The sequence below is a fragment of the Eurosta solidaginis genome, chromosome 3, assembly GCF_040869045.1.
Source record: "Eurosta solidaginis isolate ZX-2024a chromosome 3, ASM4086904v1, whole genome shotgun sequence".
Lineage (NCBI taxonomy): Eukaryota > Metazoa > Arthropoda > Insecta > Diptera > Tephritidae > Eurosta > Eurosta solidaginis.
This window is the reverse complement of record NC_090321.1, coordinates 73,280,742-73,300,581: the sequence shown is the minus strand read 5'-3', so window position 1 is coordinate 73,300,581 and position 19,840 is coordinate 73,280,742. Positions and strand designations below refer to the sequence as shown.

Genomic DNA, 19,840 nt, shown 5'->3' with positions numbered 1-19,840 from the left:
GATGATCTAAATATAAAAATTTTTACCGCTAAAATTCAGATTTTTTGGGGGTCTTTAAAAACGTGTCATCAGTGAGTGAATATATAAATTGTTTATGTTCAGCTTTAATTTTCTTGTAAAGTGAGTATTTAGCCATCCACACGTACAACCCGAATGCTAGAAATAAGCAAAATGAAAAGCAAAGTATTGTAGATCTGGTTAAAGCAGGGCAGCACAAATATACATAAATACATATACATACATTTGAAAAAATTAAACAAAGCGAAAGAAATCCTTATTAAAATAGAATAATCAAATATGTGAAGTCGACTTCAACCGATAGACGCTTTTTATGGCAACTCAAACTATGACTCGACTTATCCTTACAGAAAGGTCGTAACTGAAAAGTTTTTAATTTTATATATAATAAGCTGGTCTGATCTTTTTATGTGGGGTGCGAATAAGACAAAGCTTTTTCCACCTTACAGCTCAACGTTTCGCTAAGATTTTCTTAGCATCTTCAGGAGCGTAACTGTAAGTTTATTTAAAATTCATAAAAAGAGCAAAAATACAAAAACAACATTAGTAGGTGTTACATATAGGTGCACAAAGTTTAAAACACACATTAAACATTTATATCTAACTTACACTGAAAATTGTAGATTTTTGATACATTAAATATTTACGTTAAAAAACACTAAACAATGATATTGTTGCATTAAATTTTACAAAAACATAAACATACAATGTTGATACCATCATTCGTGGTACTCTTGTCATACTAAACTAAACTATAAACATAACAAATAAGTCGCGGCTATTTCATCGGTGTCTTCTTTCTTGTTAATCGTATATTCCCTTTTCTGCATTATACGTAGGCTCTACAAAGTATATCTCGTCTTTTCTCTTCGTTCCTTATCTAGTATTCTTGTGTTGGCAAAATCAGTTGTGTGGTTGTTTGTATTTGCATGCTGTGATAGTGCTGTGCTGTGTTTTTGTTTTCTTATATCAGCCTCGTGCTCTGCTAGTCTGGTGCTTAAATTTCGCTTCGTAGCACAGTGTTTCGTGTAGAACAAGCTAGCTGGACAAAATTATTTTATGAGATTTTCCGTTTCATATGCAGTCGGTTATTACAACTACGTCATTTTTTCAGCCATATGTTCTTTTTTTTTATTTTTTTTTCCAAAATTTTACTTCATATCCATACATTTGCTTATTTCATATACAGTAACTCATGTGAATAAGTGACATAGATCCAAAAAAATTTATAGGACTTAAGAATATTACTTTATTGTACTTAAATTGAATGGACTACAAATCTCAATACTCTAAAAAATTCTAAAAATTCGGAAAAAAATTAAAATTTTTTATGAAAATTCGTCGAATTTTTCAAACATTTTTTAAATATAATTTATTTTTTTTTATAGATCGTGACAAATTTTCTTATGGGAAATAACTTAAAATAAATTTGCGAAAGCGAAAATTGTAAGAATTGTCCAAAAAGGGGTGTCTACTTATTTATGTGAGTGACTGTACATATGTACATACATATTTTGTATTTATTTGAGTATTTATCCTGGCACTACAATTTTTACAAAATTGTTTTATAGTACCAGTCAGGAATGTAAAAGTGAACTACAATAGTAATAATAACAATGTAAATAATTTAATTAATTATGTGAAAATTACTTATTACAAAAACTTAAAATTAAAGTATCATACAACGTAGAAAAGACAATAGATTTAAACTAAATAAAACCTGATCCAACAAAAAGGTATAGGGTAGGTTTTATTTTATAATTATGTTATTATTCGCTATCATCACTTTCATTCGATGAGTCACTTGTGGAATAGTCATGAGCATCAGCAACACTACTATGAAAGCTTGAAACAACTGGGGTATTTATTGACTCCTCATCATTATCGGGGGACAGTAAATTTAAGACTTCTGAAGTCAGTCAATAGGTAAAATTGCTGATTTTATAATATCAGTACTATTCACTAAGATTTTATGAACTGTAACAGGCATGTTAAACCATGGATAGAGATCTATGTATAGTTGTTTAGTCTCGACCGCAAATTTTTCAAATCTTTGGATATTTATATTGTACCCAGATGCTAATGCGCGAAGGAGAGTGTCGAATCTTTTGATGAGTTACATCCAATCCCGTAATCTCAGCACTAGCCTCAGAATTTTCGAAAAACCCACGAGCAGTGTTGCCGTCATTGGTATTGCCGGAACCTGGTTTTGGTTTATCTACTATCAATCCAAGTACACTTTTAAATTTATTCTGGATTTCGTTGGAACGTAGTTTTACACTCTCTTTATCTGCCTCATTCCTAAGCTGCCATTTTTTTACTTCGAGGCGATAACTTATGTGAGGCAAGCATTCAAAACATCTTATCCATGCATGGAGAGTAGACAAACCAAAACCAAGATTATCTCGGTTAGGCGTAAAGTCCCGTAACTCATTATTCATATCTTTTGGAGTGGCACCACAAATATAACACTTTTGTGCGGAAGAAGTTTCAGTCAAAGCATTGCAAACTTTTCCGTCAATCATTGTTAGAAGCATATTGTGATTTACGGAAACTTCGTATTGTTCGAGCATGTACTTTGTTTGCAACAACGCATTTATCTCCTCTAAAACTTTGTTCGTTTCAAAAACAATAAAGAAGGTCGAGGACTCTGCCAAACAATGTTATCTTTTTCATCCTGTAATTGAAGAGGAACGAAAGAAAATATAAACAAAAACCCATCAGTGTCAGAACTGCATGTAAACTTTTGCTTATATGTGCTATGGCCAGAGCTTCCATCGGAATCCCACTTGCTGATTAAAGTATACGTCAAGTTTATAGGTAATAAACTAACAAAAACTTCTTGATTTGCTAAAACTAAACGCTCAACAGTTTTATCTAATACGGACTGGACTTTAATTTCAGCACGTGTTTCACCCACATCAATTTCATTTGGATAGCATTCTGCCTTAGCTTTTCTTAGACTGTAAAATAATGGATAAACCTTATGGCCTGCCTTGATGCTCCACTTCTGAGTCGTTTTGTACCCGAGTCGTTTTGTCGTCGACTTGCCATCTACGTAGTATGCTAAAGCTTCTACATTGCTCAAACATCTTGCATCTGGCTCACATGTCATCTTTTTGCCGGATATTTGAGTGGTTTCCTGTGATTTTTTTTATAATGTTAGCAACATTTCTGTTGCCGGACATACGCGTTGATACTTCTGCCGCATAAAGTAACTCACCAGGACTTCTAGATTGCAAGAGGTCATCCACTCGACGCCGTTTGATTTTTTCACTGCAGCTAACAAAGTCCTTCTTTCGTCTTCCGGGGCTGGGGTTACTTGAAGAAGTGGTTGTTTGGTCTGATGGCAACTTTGAATCCACCGTTATTTTAAATGTTTGGACCCGAAAGCCACTCCGAGTTTTTATTCAAAAATCGCTCCTTATGTCTTCCAGAAGTGTTCCACTTTTGATCCAGCTTCGACGAATATGCCGATATTTGTAAGCTTCAACTTTTTATCAAATATTCGGCTGCTTCGCTGAAATCGTACTTAAGTACAACAAAACTCAATAATTCTTTATATCTGGTTTCCTTCCAATTTTGAACCCAAATGTCAAAAAACTCCGTTCTTGGTACGGTTATAACTAAACTGCTTTGTGCTGTTGTTTTTCCGACAGGGTGAATTGTTGATGATTGTTGTGCTGCCATCTTAAGTGTCGTTGGTCGTTCTGATTTGTTATCAGTTGTGCAGTATTTATATTACATTCAGGTATTGGCGTAGATGCTACCAAATGGGGTTGTTTTGTGTAGCGTTCCTGTGTGGTTATACCTGCATTAGGATTGCTTTGTATGTACCTGTTTTTATGCCTTGGTGACTGGTGCGGTAGGTTGTGGCAGGTTGAAGTCAGTGATCTTCGCCTTTTTGCTTTTGGTGTGCTCTTGTTGACCTTGCGCGTTTATTTTTATGTGTTTTATGGCTACGTGTTTGTTCCCTGTACCTGGGAATTGGTTTTGCCGTTTGTAGATCAGCTTTAAAGGTTCAGATATCTCGTCGGAGCTGGTACGTACATACGTCCTATTTTATATGTAGAGATAACTAAATCTACAAAAAAAAAAGAAATTAAAAATAGATGTGCAAAGAATAACGGAATGTTAAATATATTGAAAATACTCTAATTGCGAAAGAATTACTATTAAAAAATTTTACTTTCCTTCGAGCTTAGAATCCATCAAAAAATTATATAAAAGTGTTCACTTAAAAGAAATATGAAGCCTATTATTCAACAAGAATTTTGCAAATTAATCAATGCATTTTACGGCCACTCCTGCCTTCTTACTTCAATTACTCAATATATATGAGCAAAGATATCAAAAAAAAAGCAAAAATCCCGTTATTTTGTTTGTTTTCTTTCATTTCTCATTACACTTTTCTTGGAATAAGAATTTTGTTTTTGTCCAGCTAGCTTGTTCTACACGAAACACTGTGCGTAGTCCCGATATAAATCTTGTTGCAATTCTCGTTGTTGTTGCCTTTGCAAGTTACTTCGTACACTAAATTACTTTGTTGTTGCTGATCTATTGGGCTTTTTGTTTTTGTGAAGCATGTCGCTAGTGTGCAATTCGGCGTGGCGTCGTGAAATTTGGGATGACTTATTGTCAGTATTTTGTGTATGAACATTCTCGCAGTATTTACTTTATATTTTTTAGGCTGTGAGGATAGGAAGTTTATTAGGCGTCCAGATGATGTAGGTTTGGTGTACCAGTCTAATATTATATTGTTGTTGTTCTTGTGTATTCGGACATCGAGAAATTGGATATTGCCGTTTTCCTCCATTTCTTTCATGATATTTATTAAGAGTTTTTAAGATGAGTTCCGCGTCATATCTTTTGATTATAGCGAATATGTCGTCCACATATTTCACTAAAAATTTTATTTATTTATTTATTATTTAAAGTCGACGACAAACTATGGTCGACTGCATAATATAAAAGATATATAAATATACAACTCAAAAGATAAAATTTAAGATATATCGAGATTTCAACAATGTTATATTACAAACAAAGAAATATTAATGAACATTACTATTTAATTTCAAAATATAATAATAATAAGAAATATGAGTAGAAATAAGATCTTATGCCGAAATCTTATACTGGCGGAATGCATCAGATTCCGCTCAGCATGATATCGGAATGCAGTGGATTCCAATCTCCCTGTTGGAATGCAACAAGATTCCAATCAGCATGTCATGGGAATCCAGCAGTGCTAAGAGTAGTGTAATGAGGATACGCCATCACAAGGCATAAAAAAGTAACATGACCTGTGTTGTTGGAATGCACCGGATTCCAATCAGCTCGATGCCTGACCCATAAGATTATACTGCCGGAATGCATACGATTCCGGTCAGTGACTCATGAAAAAGCATGTTTTTTACGTTGTTGGAATGCACCAGATTCCAATCAACACAGTACTGTCTTGTTCCTTCTTAATGATACATGTTGATAAATGTTCCTCCATCCTTAAGCGAAATAGTTCCTGTTTTTTATCGAAGGAATAAAATGCCGGCAAATTAAATTAGCTTGTATCTCTTAAATTAGATAGGCAAGTATTGCATTACGTATAGTGGCAAAAGTACATTCAATACTGATGCCGCTATACAAGTCATTGTAGTGCGCGCACCAGATAAGAAGAGGATTATTTTTAGCAAAGTTTCGTCGACAAAGGGGTAAATAGAAAGGAACGTAGTGTCTGGATACTCTAGGGGAACCGCAAAAAACAAGCGGCTGAGGAGGTCCGCGGAATCAATTTCTCCAATAATAAGCTTATGGATGAACAATACCCCCCGTAATATTCTCCGATTTTCCAGAGTGGGTAAGTTAATAAGAAGAAGTCTACTTCTGTATGGAGGAAGGTGGAGACTTGAGTCCCAGTTAAGGCCGCGCAATGCAAATATCAAAAATTGCTTTGAACTGACTCAAGACGCTTTATATGCTTTTGAGAAACAGGGGACCAAACGCATGAGCAATACTCGAGTATTGGACGAACCAGCGATGTGTAAAGAACCTTAGTGAGGTACGGATCATCGAACTCTTTAGCCCATCTTTTAACAAATCCAAGTAAACCCAAAGCTTTGTTGGCTATAGATGAAATATGCATGTTAAAATTCAATTTCGGATCAAAAAGGACACCTAGATCATTTGCAATAGATATACGCTCCAAAGGCGTACCATCTATTACATAAGATTTCAACGCTGGCTTCACTCGGTGAAATGTCATATGCTTACATTTGGAGCAATTTAAAGCTAGTAAATTTGTTGTGCACCAACATTGGAACGAGTCCAAGTCGGCCTGAAGAAGATCCAAGGAACTCAAATCGGTAGGACAGTAAGTGTAGCAAAGTTTTACATCATCCGCATACATTATAGTATGGGAATATAATATTGTCTGTGGCAAGTCATTAATGAAAAGGGCAAAGAGCAAAGGGCCTAGATGACTTCCCTGGGGTACGCCGGAGGAAACTCCGAACGATTCCGACAGATTGCACTTGAACAGGACTTTTTGGGTCCGGTTAGAAAGATAGCTTTTCAGCCACATTAATAGGTGAAACGGAAAGCCCAGTAAATCAAGCTTATGAATAAGCAACTCATGGTTGACGGTATCAAATTCTTTGCTGAAGTCCGTGTAGATGACATCCGTTTGCTTGTTCGCTAAAAATCCTTCCATAACTATAGAGGTGAATACAAGCAAATTTGTAGTAGTTGACCTTTGACGAATAAAACCGTGTTGGACATGCAGATAAAAGACTAGAACACTGATATTGCAGTTGACTGGTGACAATCTGTTCAAAGACTTTAGGAATGACTGAAAGTTTAGCAATACCCCTGTAGTTTTCAACTTTTGACCTACTACCTTTTTTATGCAGGGGTATAATAAAAGCCTGTTTCTAAAGTGCCGGGAATGACGCAGATCCCAGAGATAGCTCAAATAATTTTAAAATAGGCTCATACATGTTTTCGGCGCAGTACCTAAGGACGCAACTAGGAACACCGTCCGGTCCCGGAGAAAAGGTGGGCTTCAAAGATTGAAGACTCTGAAGAACAATATTACCATCAATAGCAGGATTCCTAATGTAATTTGAGCTATCTAAGTGATAGGGATATTGACCGGAATGAAAACCACTGGATGAATACGTGGACTTAAAGAACTCAGAAAATAGTTCAGCAACGTCGTCATCAGTGCAAGCTTTTTTACCTCCAAAGGTTAATGAGGAAGGATACCCAGAAGTTTTCCGCTTTGAATTTACGAAACTGTAAAACTTTTTTGGATTTCTAAAAAATTGGGCTTTACAACAACTCAAGTAATTTTTATAACAAAGCTGATTAAGACGGTGAAATTTAGAACGAGCTATTAGATATTAAGAGAGGTCTGCAGATGCTCCAGATTTCTTGAACCTCTTATAAAGCCTAGATTTAATGTTATTAAGTCTGATAAGTTGCCTTGAAACCCAAGGGGGCTTATTCGAACATAGGGTATAGCGAGTAGGAATGCAGGTATCAAAGAAGCCATCAAGCGTACTGTAAAATATAGAGATAGCCGAATCGACATCAGTGCAAGCATAGAGATCCGACCAATCATGGGAAGCCAACAGATCATTGAGCATAATGAAATTCGCTTTGTAGAAGCATCTAGATCGGGGACGAGACTGTACTTGAATCCTACGGGGTAGGCTGATATCAAGTGATATCTCTAGCGTAGGGTGAAGAGGGTCTTCTGGAAGGGATAAAGGTGGTATTCGCGTAAGGGCAGTACCCACCGAGCCATCCACAAATACTAAATCGAGCATTTTATTTCCACTATTTGGAACATTGTTAATCTGTAAAAGAGATGAGTCTAACAAGCAATTGAGAAACTCATGTTGAGCAGTGGGAGTTAAAAAGTTTGAATCACTTATATTAACCCAACTAACTGTTGGCAAGTTAAAGTCACCAACAACAACAAGTCGATCGTTATCTCCCAACTGCGAATGCAAATCACAGATGGCCGAGCTATGACTAGCATAAACATCCATATCCGAACGAGGTGGTATATACGAACAGCAAACAATTACGCTATAGCTATCGAATGAAAGCCTAACTGCTATGAATTCGATATGAGAGATATTGTCCAGCGAAGATAGGTTAGATTCAACAGCAATAAGGACACCTCCCGCTCTAGAGATGCGATCACGCCGATAAACAGCATATTTATTTGAAAAAACCTCAGAATTGTAATTATCAGGCTTTAGCCAGGTCTCCGTAAAAGCTACAACTTGTGCAGAAAAGTTGAAAGAATTAAGGAGGAATGGAACAAGTTTTGATCGTAAACCACGAACATTTTGGTAATTAATGAGAAGACGGAACAGATCAGCAATTACCTTTGTGTTGTTATTACTGTGTTCTTCATACCGTTTTTTGGCTGTAATAAAACAGGTTCGGCCCCCGCCTTTCTCGTGAACAAGTGAACCACAGTATGCTTGGGCCAAAAAGAGGAAACAAGTACCTTATAGAAATATTCATCTGAAAGGGATATTTTAAATGAGGAGATGTCTCTCTCATATTTAAAGTTAAATTTATACACATTGATGTTACTAGTGGGTGCAACACCAAGTTTAGAGCAAACGTAATGAGCAATATCATTTTCGGTAAGCGGGGCGTGTAATCGGGACACAAGTACAGCCCTACGAGGTGGCACGGCAGTCACCTGCAAAGGAGTAGCGGATAGCGCACCAGAGAGCTGGGAAGGTGCGGCCGTTATAGCGTTGGTTATCGAGCCCGTACTATTTTTTTCAGGTACACTTGTATCGTTAGCAACAACCCCAGTATCGGTAACTGTTATTGTTAGAGCTAAAGATACCGGTGGAGGTGTAGGATGAATTGGGGAGTCCAGCGAAATCAACATTGGTGACGTAGAACAAACAGCCGCAAAGGTACCACTATTAGTTCGTGCATCGTTTAATTTGCCAGAGATCGTCTCACTGGAAGTCTCGACACAACCTTGTGGAGATTCTTGTGGAGATTCCTGAGCTGCATTGTTCATAACGTCTTTGGTAAGCCTGTTCGTATCAGTCAACGCGGTTGAAGGGACATTCGTAGGAGGACAGCTTTGCCCCTGACTAGAAGACAAGTTGGAGTTATTGTTGGGCATACATTTCTTACGTTTTGGGGATTCAGATATCACTTTCAATTTTTTAAAGTGAGCCTCCATCGTTTTGAATCTTTCGTTAAGGTCACGAAACCCAATAAAAATGTTGTTGAACTCTTTCTGAGTTTGCCTCATAAAAGCTCGCATGTCATTTTCTACGGAACGACAATCATGACATGTCCAGTTCAGTCCAATTTTGCTGGATATTAGGTCAACCACCGGACCACCTATGTGAGAGAAACCGGCACAGATAACATGAGCCATATTATCACAGAGCCAACAACAAACATAAGTATCACCACGGGAAATTTTCTTTTGATTGGTGCACTTCTTGACACAGCAATCCAACATAATTGCAAAGTTAAACAAACCCAAAAGAAAAATAGGCAAAAGAAACTATGAGTATAGGATAAATTGAACAGCTGTTCAAAAATTATGGGCGAGAGTTATTTTGGAGCACAGGATGCAAGACGCAAGACAGCGTATAGCTAGCAGTGAATACAACACAAAGCAAAAAGGGCACACAATGACTTGCTAATAGCAGCTACCAACAAAAAGGTATGCAGTTACACAAATTTTTGTGAAAATCTATGATATATGAACACACAGACTGAATGTTTAAATTGCACAAAAAGCCACTATGTATATTGCACTGTGTAAAGATTTAATACCAAATTAAACTTATAAACTGTTTTCTATTATATGAATAAATATTTATAAATGATAAAACTTGTTTACAAAGTAAAAAGAATAACAATTCGAAGAGCGATCAAAAACATGTCCGCGCACGGCAAGGTTACCAGATTGTTTGTGTTATTTTGTTGTTTTAGTTCTGAGAAAGTATTGTCAAGTATTTCATCCATCGCTATATCTGCAATTGTCGGGGAAAGGGGGTTACCCATCGGCATTCCAAATGTTTGAGTATAAATTTTATTGTTGCAGACGAAATAGTTGTTGTCCTTTAGGCCTAAAATTTATACTCAAACATTTGGAATGCCCATGGGTAACCCCCTTTCCCCGACAATTGCAGATATAGTGATGGATGAAGTACATGATAATACTTTCTCAGAACTAAAACAACAAAATAACACAAACATAAAATTTTTAGTGAAATATGTGGACTGCATATTCGCTATAATCAAAAGATATGACGCGGAACTCATCTTAAAAGCTCTTAATAAATATCATGAAAGACTAAAGTTCACCATGGAAATGGAGGAACGGCAATATCCCATTTCTCGATGTCCGAATACACAAGAACAACAATATAAATTAGACTGGTACACCAAACCTACATCATCTGGACGCCCAATAAACTTCCTATCCTCACAGCCTAAAAAATATAAAAGTAAATACTGCGAGAAACTTCATACACAAAATACTGACAATAAGTCATCCCAAATTTCACGACGCCAACATTAAATTAATTAACAGAACGCTAAAGAAAAATAATTACCCAGATCACCTAACCAATAACTTAATTCAACAAAAAATAATAGAAATGCAAAATATAGTAAATCCATCACCAACAACAGATATGACAAATGAACCCAAAAGATACTTTAGCGTCACATTCGTTCCCAGGCTCTCAGAAAATTTCACAAACATTATACAAAAACCAAACTTATGCTTAGCCCACAAATCTAATTGCACACTAGCGACATGCTTCACAAAAACAAAAAGCCCAATAGATCAGCAACAACAAAGTAATGTAGTGTACGAAGTAACTTGCAAAGGCAACAACAACGAGAATTGCAACAAGATTTATATCGGGACTACGAAGCGAAATTTAAGCACCAGACTAGCAGAGCACGAGGCTGATATAAGAAAACAAAAACACAGCACAGCACTATCACAGCATGCAATAACAAACAACCACACAGCTGATTTTGCCAACACAAGAACACTAGATAAGGAACGAAGAGAAAAGACGATATATACTTTGGAGAGCCTACGTATAATGCAGAAAAGGGAATATACGATTAACAAGAAAGAAGAAACCGATGAAATAGCCGCGACTTATTTGTTATGTTTATAGTTTAGTTTAGTATGACAAGAGTATCACGAATGATGGTATCAACATTGTATGTTTATATTTTTGTAAAATTTAATGCAACAATATCATTGTTTAGTGTTTTTTTAACGTAAATATTTAATGTAACAAAATCTACAATTTTCAGTGTAAGTTAGATATAAATGTTTAATGTGTGTTTTAAACTTTGTGCACCTATATGTAACACCTACTAATGTTGTTTTTGTATTTTTGCTCTTTTTATGAATTTTAAATAAACTTACAGTTACGCTCCTGAAGATGCTAAGAAAATCTTAGCGATACGTTGAGCTGTAAGGTGGAAAAAGCTTTGTCTTATTCGCACCCCACATAATTAGATCAGACCAGCTTATTATATATAAAATTAGATAAATTAACTGATCGGATAAATATGAAAAGTTTTTTCTTTTAAGGACGTATCTCAGCAAAATCGTTAATAAAGTCGTATCTCAAGAAGCCATTTAAAAAGGTTGTAACTGGAACCAAAAAATTTTCTGTCAAGAAATATGTGAATTCAGCTCCATTTATTTATTTTCGCAATCCACAAAAACCTTACCAATTTCAGCTATAATTTAGATTTCTATGTCTGCCGCAGTATAGTTAACAGTTAAGGAAAAACAAACTGATGGAGAATTTAACTTGAATCTAGTGCGTTAAATCATTTTAGAGGCTTAGGGCCGTTTTCTCAACTTCCTCCTAAAATGTATCTCTCCCACAAGAAATCCTCTTTTCCTTTTAAAGTACAGCCTTCTTTAGGCCTTACAAATTTCATTGACCGGTTTATTTATAACAAACGTTTTTTGTCAAACTACTCATATTTTTTAACTTTACATAACTATTTTTGAACCAAAATTCAAAAGTAACAGTCTCTGGATTATGCCGAAAAAACACGAAACCCGACTTGAAAATGGCAGTCCCGGGATTCGGGATTCGATGCCTTAGTAGATACATAATATACCCAGTGGGAAAAATGGTGATGAATTATTCCAGTACCTATAATATTAACACGCTTTTATTAGCTTGGCCTGTATATAACGGAATCTTTGAGCTTAATTTTCACCGGTTTCTAGAAGCCTGATTAATTTGAAACTTTGCATACGTATCAAGGACCGATGAAAATGCATTAATGTGGTGGTGTGGTGACATAAGGTCAACGGCCATAAGGTCAATTGGCCTTATTACCACTTTGAATGGCCATAAGTTTGATTGAAACTTTGCACACGTATCAAGGCTCGATGACAATGCATTAATGTGATGGTGTGGAGACATAAGGTCAACGGCCATAAGGTCAATTGGCCTTATTACCACTTTGAATGGCTGTAAATTTGATTGAAACTTTGCACACAAATCAAGGCTCGATGACAATGCAATAATGTGATGGTGGGGTGACATAAGGTTACCGGACATAAGGTCAATTGAACTTTTGACCATCCCAAATGACCATAGATTTGAAACCTTGCACATAATGCGAAAAACGCATTCCTTTATTAATGATAGAAGTGGATGCATGGCACATCTACGAAAAAGCATACTGGAGCCCTTTTTAACACGCTTTTATTAGCTTGGACTGTATCTATGTATCCATGTATGTAACGGAATCTGGAGTGGAGCCGAGAGCCCCGGTAATGCAGAGCTCCGAACTCCGTTGCACCTTTTGAAGCATTTTAAGACAGGTACTTTTAGCTAGTGCACGCCACCAGACCAAGGCACCATAAAGAAAAATCGGGCGCACAATGGCTGTATAAATCCAGTAGGTCACCTTAGGGGAGAATCCCCAGGAGGTGCCAATTGCCCTCTTGCAGGTGAACAGCTCTGCTGCTGCCTTCTTGGATCGCTCCACTATATGGTCACTCCATAATAGCTTCCACTACCTTGAGACGCGCGCCCGGATATACCACCCCTATCAGCGTGACGGCGGCCCTATAGAGGTTTACCGACCTGGCGTCGTCACAGGCAATTAGCTTGACATTGCCCTGGAACCACTTTGCATCGGTGTAAGATGGCGGTGGACCAGGGTTGTCTTTCTTAACCTTAACGGCCACTGTAGCGAGCGCGGCCTCGATCCACTTCCATTGTTGTTTCGGGATCCTGCCATCTTCGCTGCTCTCGTCTATAATGCCAATGATCTGCCGACTCTTGGCAATTTCGGCGAAACACCGCGTCCAGCCTCCCTGCGTCTTGGCCCTTTTCGGTGCCGTAGGGTTGGATTCATCCATGGACCGCTGGCGTTTCGAGGTTTCATCACTCTCGACTAAAACTTTTAAAATTACTTGAACTAAAAAATTAAAAATAAATAATAGTTTAAAAAAACTAAAAAACACGCTTTTATAGCTCCCCGAACTAAAAAATAGAAAATAGTTTTCAATTAAAAAGGTTTATATAACAGTAGTAGAAGGTCAAACAATCATTTATAGTTAATCGCCTCAAAATAATATTATAATAAAATTTAAGTTATTAACAGAATAATTTAATTCACAGTAAAAAGCGTGGGGTGCTTGATATTGAATGTTACAATCATTCTATTGGCAACTATCTGAGAGGAAAGATATGAAATGTAGTCAAATGCACCCCACGCTTTTTAATCTGAATTAAATTATTCTGTTAATAACTTAAATTTTATTATAATTTTATTTTGAGGTGATTAACTATAAATGATTCTTTGACCTTCTACTACTGTTATATAAACTCTTTTTAATTGAAAATTATTTTCTATTTTTTAGTTCTGTGAGCTATAAAAGCGTGTTTTTTAGTTTTTTTAAACTATTATTTATTTTATAATGCATTCAAAAGGTCAATTTTCAAATAAATAACAAAAGCATACATTATGAATTCCATTTTAAATAATTATAGATGCATTTGCTGATTATATCTTAATCAAAACTCAAATGTTTTTAAAATATTTCTAAGTTTATACATTATTTTTTCTTAGTATGTAGTAATCTGAAATATAATCTATTTAAAACGCATTCAGATCTGCATTACAAAGTAAACGAGAATTTAATGCATAACTACAACGGGATACCTTAGCAGTTATCGATATGCTACTACGGGTATCTGTAATAGCAAATACACATTTTTTGGGCATTTCAATTTGTGTTTTATCAATTTGTGGTCGCAGCTCAAGTGCTATTAAATTTATAATAAATTATTTGAGACAAAAACTTTATTAAAGTGATTTAAATTATTCGGTAAGTAAATATAAATAAAATTAAATATGTTTTGTAAGCGTCATATGCGAGGACTAGTGAAAATAGAACGTGATAGCGTTTGCAATTTGCGGCAAGATGAAGGGAGCGCTGGCGCTCCAGCTGATTTTTCAAGTATTAGGGATGAGATACCGGTAGGTATAATTGATGAGATGCCGGAGTGTAGTAATCAAATACCGATAGCACAAAAAATAGGAAATTGGGATACAGTTTTCAATATTTGTAGAGGAGCGGTTGACGGATTGCTAGAAATACTTCGCGATGAAAATATTAATGTACCAAAATCACTAAATCTTTGAGTGTTTCCAAAAAGCACATAATAAGAAAGGTATCTCCTGGTTCGTATACACATATCGGTCTTCAAAACCAAATAAATAAAGCGGAGCACCTTTTACAAAACTTAAGCACCATCATTTTAGATATCGGAATCGATGGACTCCCTTTGTACAAAAGTTCAAATCTAAGCTTGTGGCCTATATTAGCAAATGTCGTTAACGCTCCACAAGTAAAAGTATTATTGGTAGGTGTATACTTGGGAAAAAAGAAACCTAATGAAGTAAATTCCTATTTGCATGATTTGTGCTCCGAAATTTCTAAACTTAAAAATGAAGGTCTCTTCATTGGTGACAAAAAAGTAAATGTTGAACTCCGCTGTTTTGTTTGTGATGCTCCGGCTCGTGCTTTTTTTTATGTAAAACTGTTGGTCACAACTCTTTCAATGGATGCAGTAAGTGCATACAAGTGGGTAGAAAAATAAATAATACGACGACTTATAGTACATCTTGCGTACGCATTCGTACGGACGATGAATTTTCAAGACGGTCTTATAATGGATACCATAAAGATTTAGATAGCATTAGTAATGTCTTGGAAGATGTGGGGGTGAAAATGGTTAGTCAATTTCCACTGGAACCGATGCATCTAGTGGATCTGGGAGTAGTCAAAAAAATTATTTTACGAATCTTTAGACCCAGACTATCTTTAGAAACTAAAGCCAATTTATCAAGTCATATACTATCTTTAGGTCCCCATATTCCCCGAGAATTTGTTCGCAAGCCAAGAGGTTTGGAGGAGGTTTTGCGCTGGAAAGCAGTCAATTCGTACTTTACACAGGCATATTAGTTTTAAAAGATAAAGTAGATAGCGAAACATATTACCATTTTTGCCTTCTCCACTGTGCCTACAGATTTCTATCAGATGAAAAAAGCTTTATGTCTAACCTCAATGCATCTTAAGGTCTCTTAAAGGATTTTGTTGAACTATTTCCCACTATATACTCTGAGGAACAAGTTTCTTACAACGTTTATTCTCTTCTTCATTTAACTGATTGCGTAGAAGAAATTGGTTATTTAAAGACTTTCTCAGCGTACAAGTTTGAAAACTACATGCAGCATTTAAAGCGATTAGTCAAAAAGCCAAGTAAAATACTCGAACAAATTCAAAATAAAATCGAGAACGAAGATGTTGCCGAACATGGTACCAAATTTGGAATACGAATGAATTAAGATGGAACAATTGTTTCTTTCAGTACAACAAACTTTTTTTAAGCACGAAAATACCCGACAATTATTGTTATCTTAAGTCGGGGGAGGCTATTAAGATTACAGCATTTTCAATGCAAAATGGTAAAGTTATCTTAAGTGGCAAAAAATTAGAAGATCGTCGCAGTTTCTTTGAACAACCATTGAGCTCTATGGAAGATTTATGCATTTTTGTTTCCCAAAGCGTGGAATCGCACAGTCTAAATATTTATTTTGACGCTGATTCGATGCAGCATAAATTAATGTGCTTGCCATATGGAAATTCACTCTTATTTATACCTGTTTTGCATTCCAATAATTTATTGAAATGAAATTAAATAAAAAATTAATAATATCTAATACTTTTTATTATAGAAATTTAAGATATGAAAAAAAAAAATCCAGCGGAAATATGAGCAAATCCTTGAAGAATGATTCAAGAGGTTAGTTATTGCATTAATAACACTTTTGTAATAACTTAAATAATTTATTTTTATTTGTTTAGGTTGTTTGGATGACAAAAATAAACAATAGGAAAACTGTAATATAAATGATATAAAATAAGAAGTTTCTGCGCTGAAAGAGGAAATCAAAAATTTGTCAGGTTAATTCACCTCAATAATATTTTTATCTAGTTTTTTACTTTTTATTAAAACTGTCATTTTATATTAAATTTTTGATTCAATTTATTTTCTATAAAATTTCTCTCTTTAATTTTTATTTTTTATTTAATTAAATTTCTCCTTTTTTTATTTGATTTATTATTTTCTATTTTATTTTTTGTTTTGTTATTTTCTATTTAAAGATCAAGTTGGTAAATGTAATGAATATATTGGAAATCTGATTACAGAACAAGCAAAAACCAATGTGAGTCTGGAACTTTTATGGAAATTTAGAAATAAAGCGCTTCATTTTCCTATTAATTCGATTGAACGGTTGTACGAAATTGACAGCAATATGGCAGAAAATGGTGATACCTACGTAAAATACCTAATTTGATTGTTCTATATTAAATAAATTATAATTACGCGAGTAACTAAACATATGTTTTATTATTTACTTCCAGAAATCCACGATTAACTCTATTTTACGAGAAAATGGGTTGAACAATGGTTTACCAAAGCTTATTACACCAAAAGTACATACACTATTCAACTATATGGGAATAAAAGTAAAAGTCATTTAAAAATCTTGAAAATTTCAATTCCATTTTGTATGGTAAGTTTTTTCCATTATGAATGCTATATAATATAATATTATAACTAATGTAATATTATATTATACTAACCACATATGTATATATAACACTTTTTTTAGATTGTCTTCAAAAAGACGGTTACAACCAGTAACAATATTCAAAAGAAATAAAGTCGGCAATTAAAAAGACTAAGCTGAGCTTCCACAAGCACCAATTTGACGAGAGGCAGAAATCGAAGAATCAATAAACGTTTTCTAACATTTTCCACTTGTCCATTATTTGTAAAATGAATTATGTTTTTATTATTATTTATATATAATCAGCCCGATTCTGCATTTCGACTTGGATTGGAATTTTTTCGATTTGGCAATTTTGGTATTCTGTGTTCCAATCTCTTTCGATCCAACTTCGAATCGTTCGATTTTTTGTATTCTTCATTTCGATCGTAGTTCCGTTTTTCTAAGTTGCAAATTAGTTGGCGGAAAAATATTTTCTTTTTATTTTTTTATTAATTTATAACAGAATTTTAACAAAAATGTTAAGAAACGTAGAAGGCTTGATGATGATTGTTTTTTATATGTTTCCAGATCAAAAAAACAACATGTCGATGTCGAAGTCCTTGGACGTATTTGCCCCGCAAAAGTATCTAACACATACTTGAAAGCATCCTTGTTAAGTCGAACGTTTTTTTTTTAACCTAAATAAGAAAATAAGTCATTAAACTTTACCACTTCTAAGTGCAATTTCTTACAATTCGTCACTCATCTCAAATGGATTACACAAATCTCGCAATATTTACCTTTCCATTCTCGCCTGGCAATTTTCGTATTCGTTGCTTTCCAACTCCATAAATAATGCCGCGGCTATTTAATCCATTATAATAGACAGCTATAATTTGTGTCTGTTCGTTGGGTCCAGTTATATGCCAAAGCAAGCTGCCGGCGTAGAGGAAGGTGAAGCGAAAACGTAAACAATCCTTGCGGAAAGAATAAATAAACCTTTATAAAGTACTTTAGGCCAGTGCAATGAAATTAGCATCCTTAAAATTCAAATGTCAACTATATTCGTGCAGGAATCCGTTTTAACAAAACTCGGTGGCCACGGCAGGGAATTGGCCAAAATAACTACAAAAACACACTTACAATTATGAAAGCACTTCACTCAAAAAAATATAACACTGCGGCAATATATTCTATTGCTTTTTTTTGTACAAAATGGCGTGGATAATAAAATATAAACTTTTTTCAGTGTTTTTTACAAATTTTCTTTAATTTATTTTGTTCCAATGTTCACACATTCCGTACCAACAGCTGATTTCGAAAAATCATTTGCTCTTCCTCTTCTCTTTACGATTCCGTCGTAATGCAGAATACCAAACTTCGATTAAAGCGGAGCGTAGAACGGGAACGTAATCGAAATGCAGAATAGGGGTGAATATGTTAAATGAAGTATTTTTTATTAGTATTTATTATTTATATATTATTCATCTTACAAATAAGTTTAAATACCGATTACAATATTCCTTTATATTCATACATTCAATTATCAATAGTCACATATGAATATAAAAATGTAAACTTTGTTCATGCATAATTACCTATAATGTCTTATATACATATTAAAATCATAATTAATTATATGTTAAATGAATTCATTTAAATACCCATTTTAATTCTACTTTTTTTTTTCATACATCCAAAAATGAATATTTGTGTAATAAATGTAAAAATTAAAGCCTTGTTTATGCATAATAAACTGCATAATTCGGTATACATTAAAAAATCAATATAAAAATTAAATAAAAATAATGCATACTTCTTTCGTTTACATATAAATGCAAAATTGAATGCCACACTTTTCTAGGACATCGCCGTGGGGGAAAAAATGAATTTTGGAATGTGTAAATTGCCCTTTTAATGATTATTTTTTCGAATACTTTGCATTACTTTTTCCCACTGGGTATATATTAAAAGCTTACCTAGTAGTAAAAAGTATATTATAAATGTGTCTCTGAGCGCAAACCCCATCAAACACACAAGTATGTGAACAATTCCAAATGTCTGAAGAACTATTGATGGTAGCAGCAAGCCAGGACGTCTCTATAAATTAACAAAAAATTGGTATAATTATAAGCGTTGTTTCAACACGAACACTTTAAGGCCCGACACATACGATTTTTGATGCAGCATGCGCTGACAGATTAAATCAAGGCGAATCTATACTGAATTCGCCTTGGATTAAATATGTGATGTGCCGGACCTACATATTATTATTATATATTTAGGCTTAAATGAATTTTAATACTAACAAGAAAAAGAGCACTAGCTATTACCGGACCTACATACCACAACATATGAGAAACAAAAAATTTAAAGACGGTGTTTACAAAGAAATATATTACTATTAGGCGAAGCCAAAGGTGAAACCAATATAGATAGCTCGCTTCCCATTTCATCCTTATAAAATGGGAGTTCGAATCCAAATACATAATTCATAGTCCTTAATTTAATTGGACAATTTTTAGCTTAAATTTCATGACTGCAAATTTTGTACTTATTACTTTTTTGCGAATATACCTTTTTTTGTGCTGGTGTAATAATTTGAAAGAAGGAAATTGCATTAAAATGGAATGAAAATATCAAATAAATAAAACCCCGTGCAACTTTTTTATTAAATGCAATT

General features: G+C 34.6%; 1 long non-coding RNA gene across 1 annotated transcript; it reads left to right on the top strand.

Moving 5' to 3' along the window:
* The first annotated feature begins 14,318 nt into the window (after positions 1 to 14,318).
* On the top strand, positions 14,319 to 18,944 carry LOC137243945 (uncharacterized). The gene is made up of 6 exons (XR_010950683.1): positions 14,319 to 14,422; positions 16,336 to 16,403; positions 16,466 to 16,564; positions 16,811 to 16,941; positions 17,027 to 17,178; positions 17,278 to 18,944. It is a non-coding gene; the product is annotated as an uncharacterized lncRNA (long non-coding RNA).
* The last annotated feature ends 896 nt before the right edge of the window (positions 18,945 to 19,840 follow it).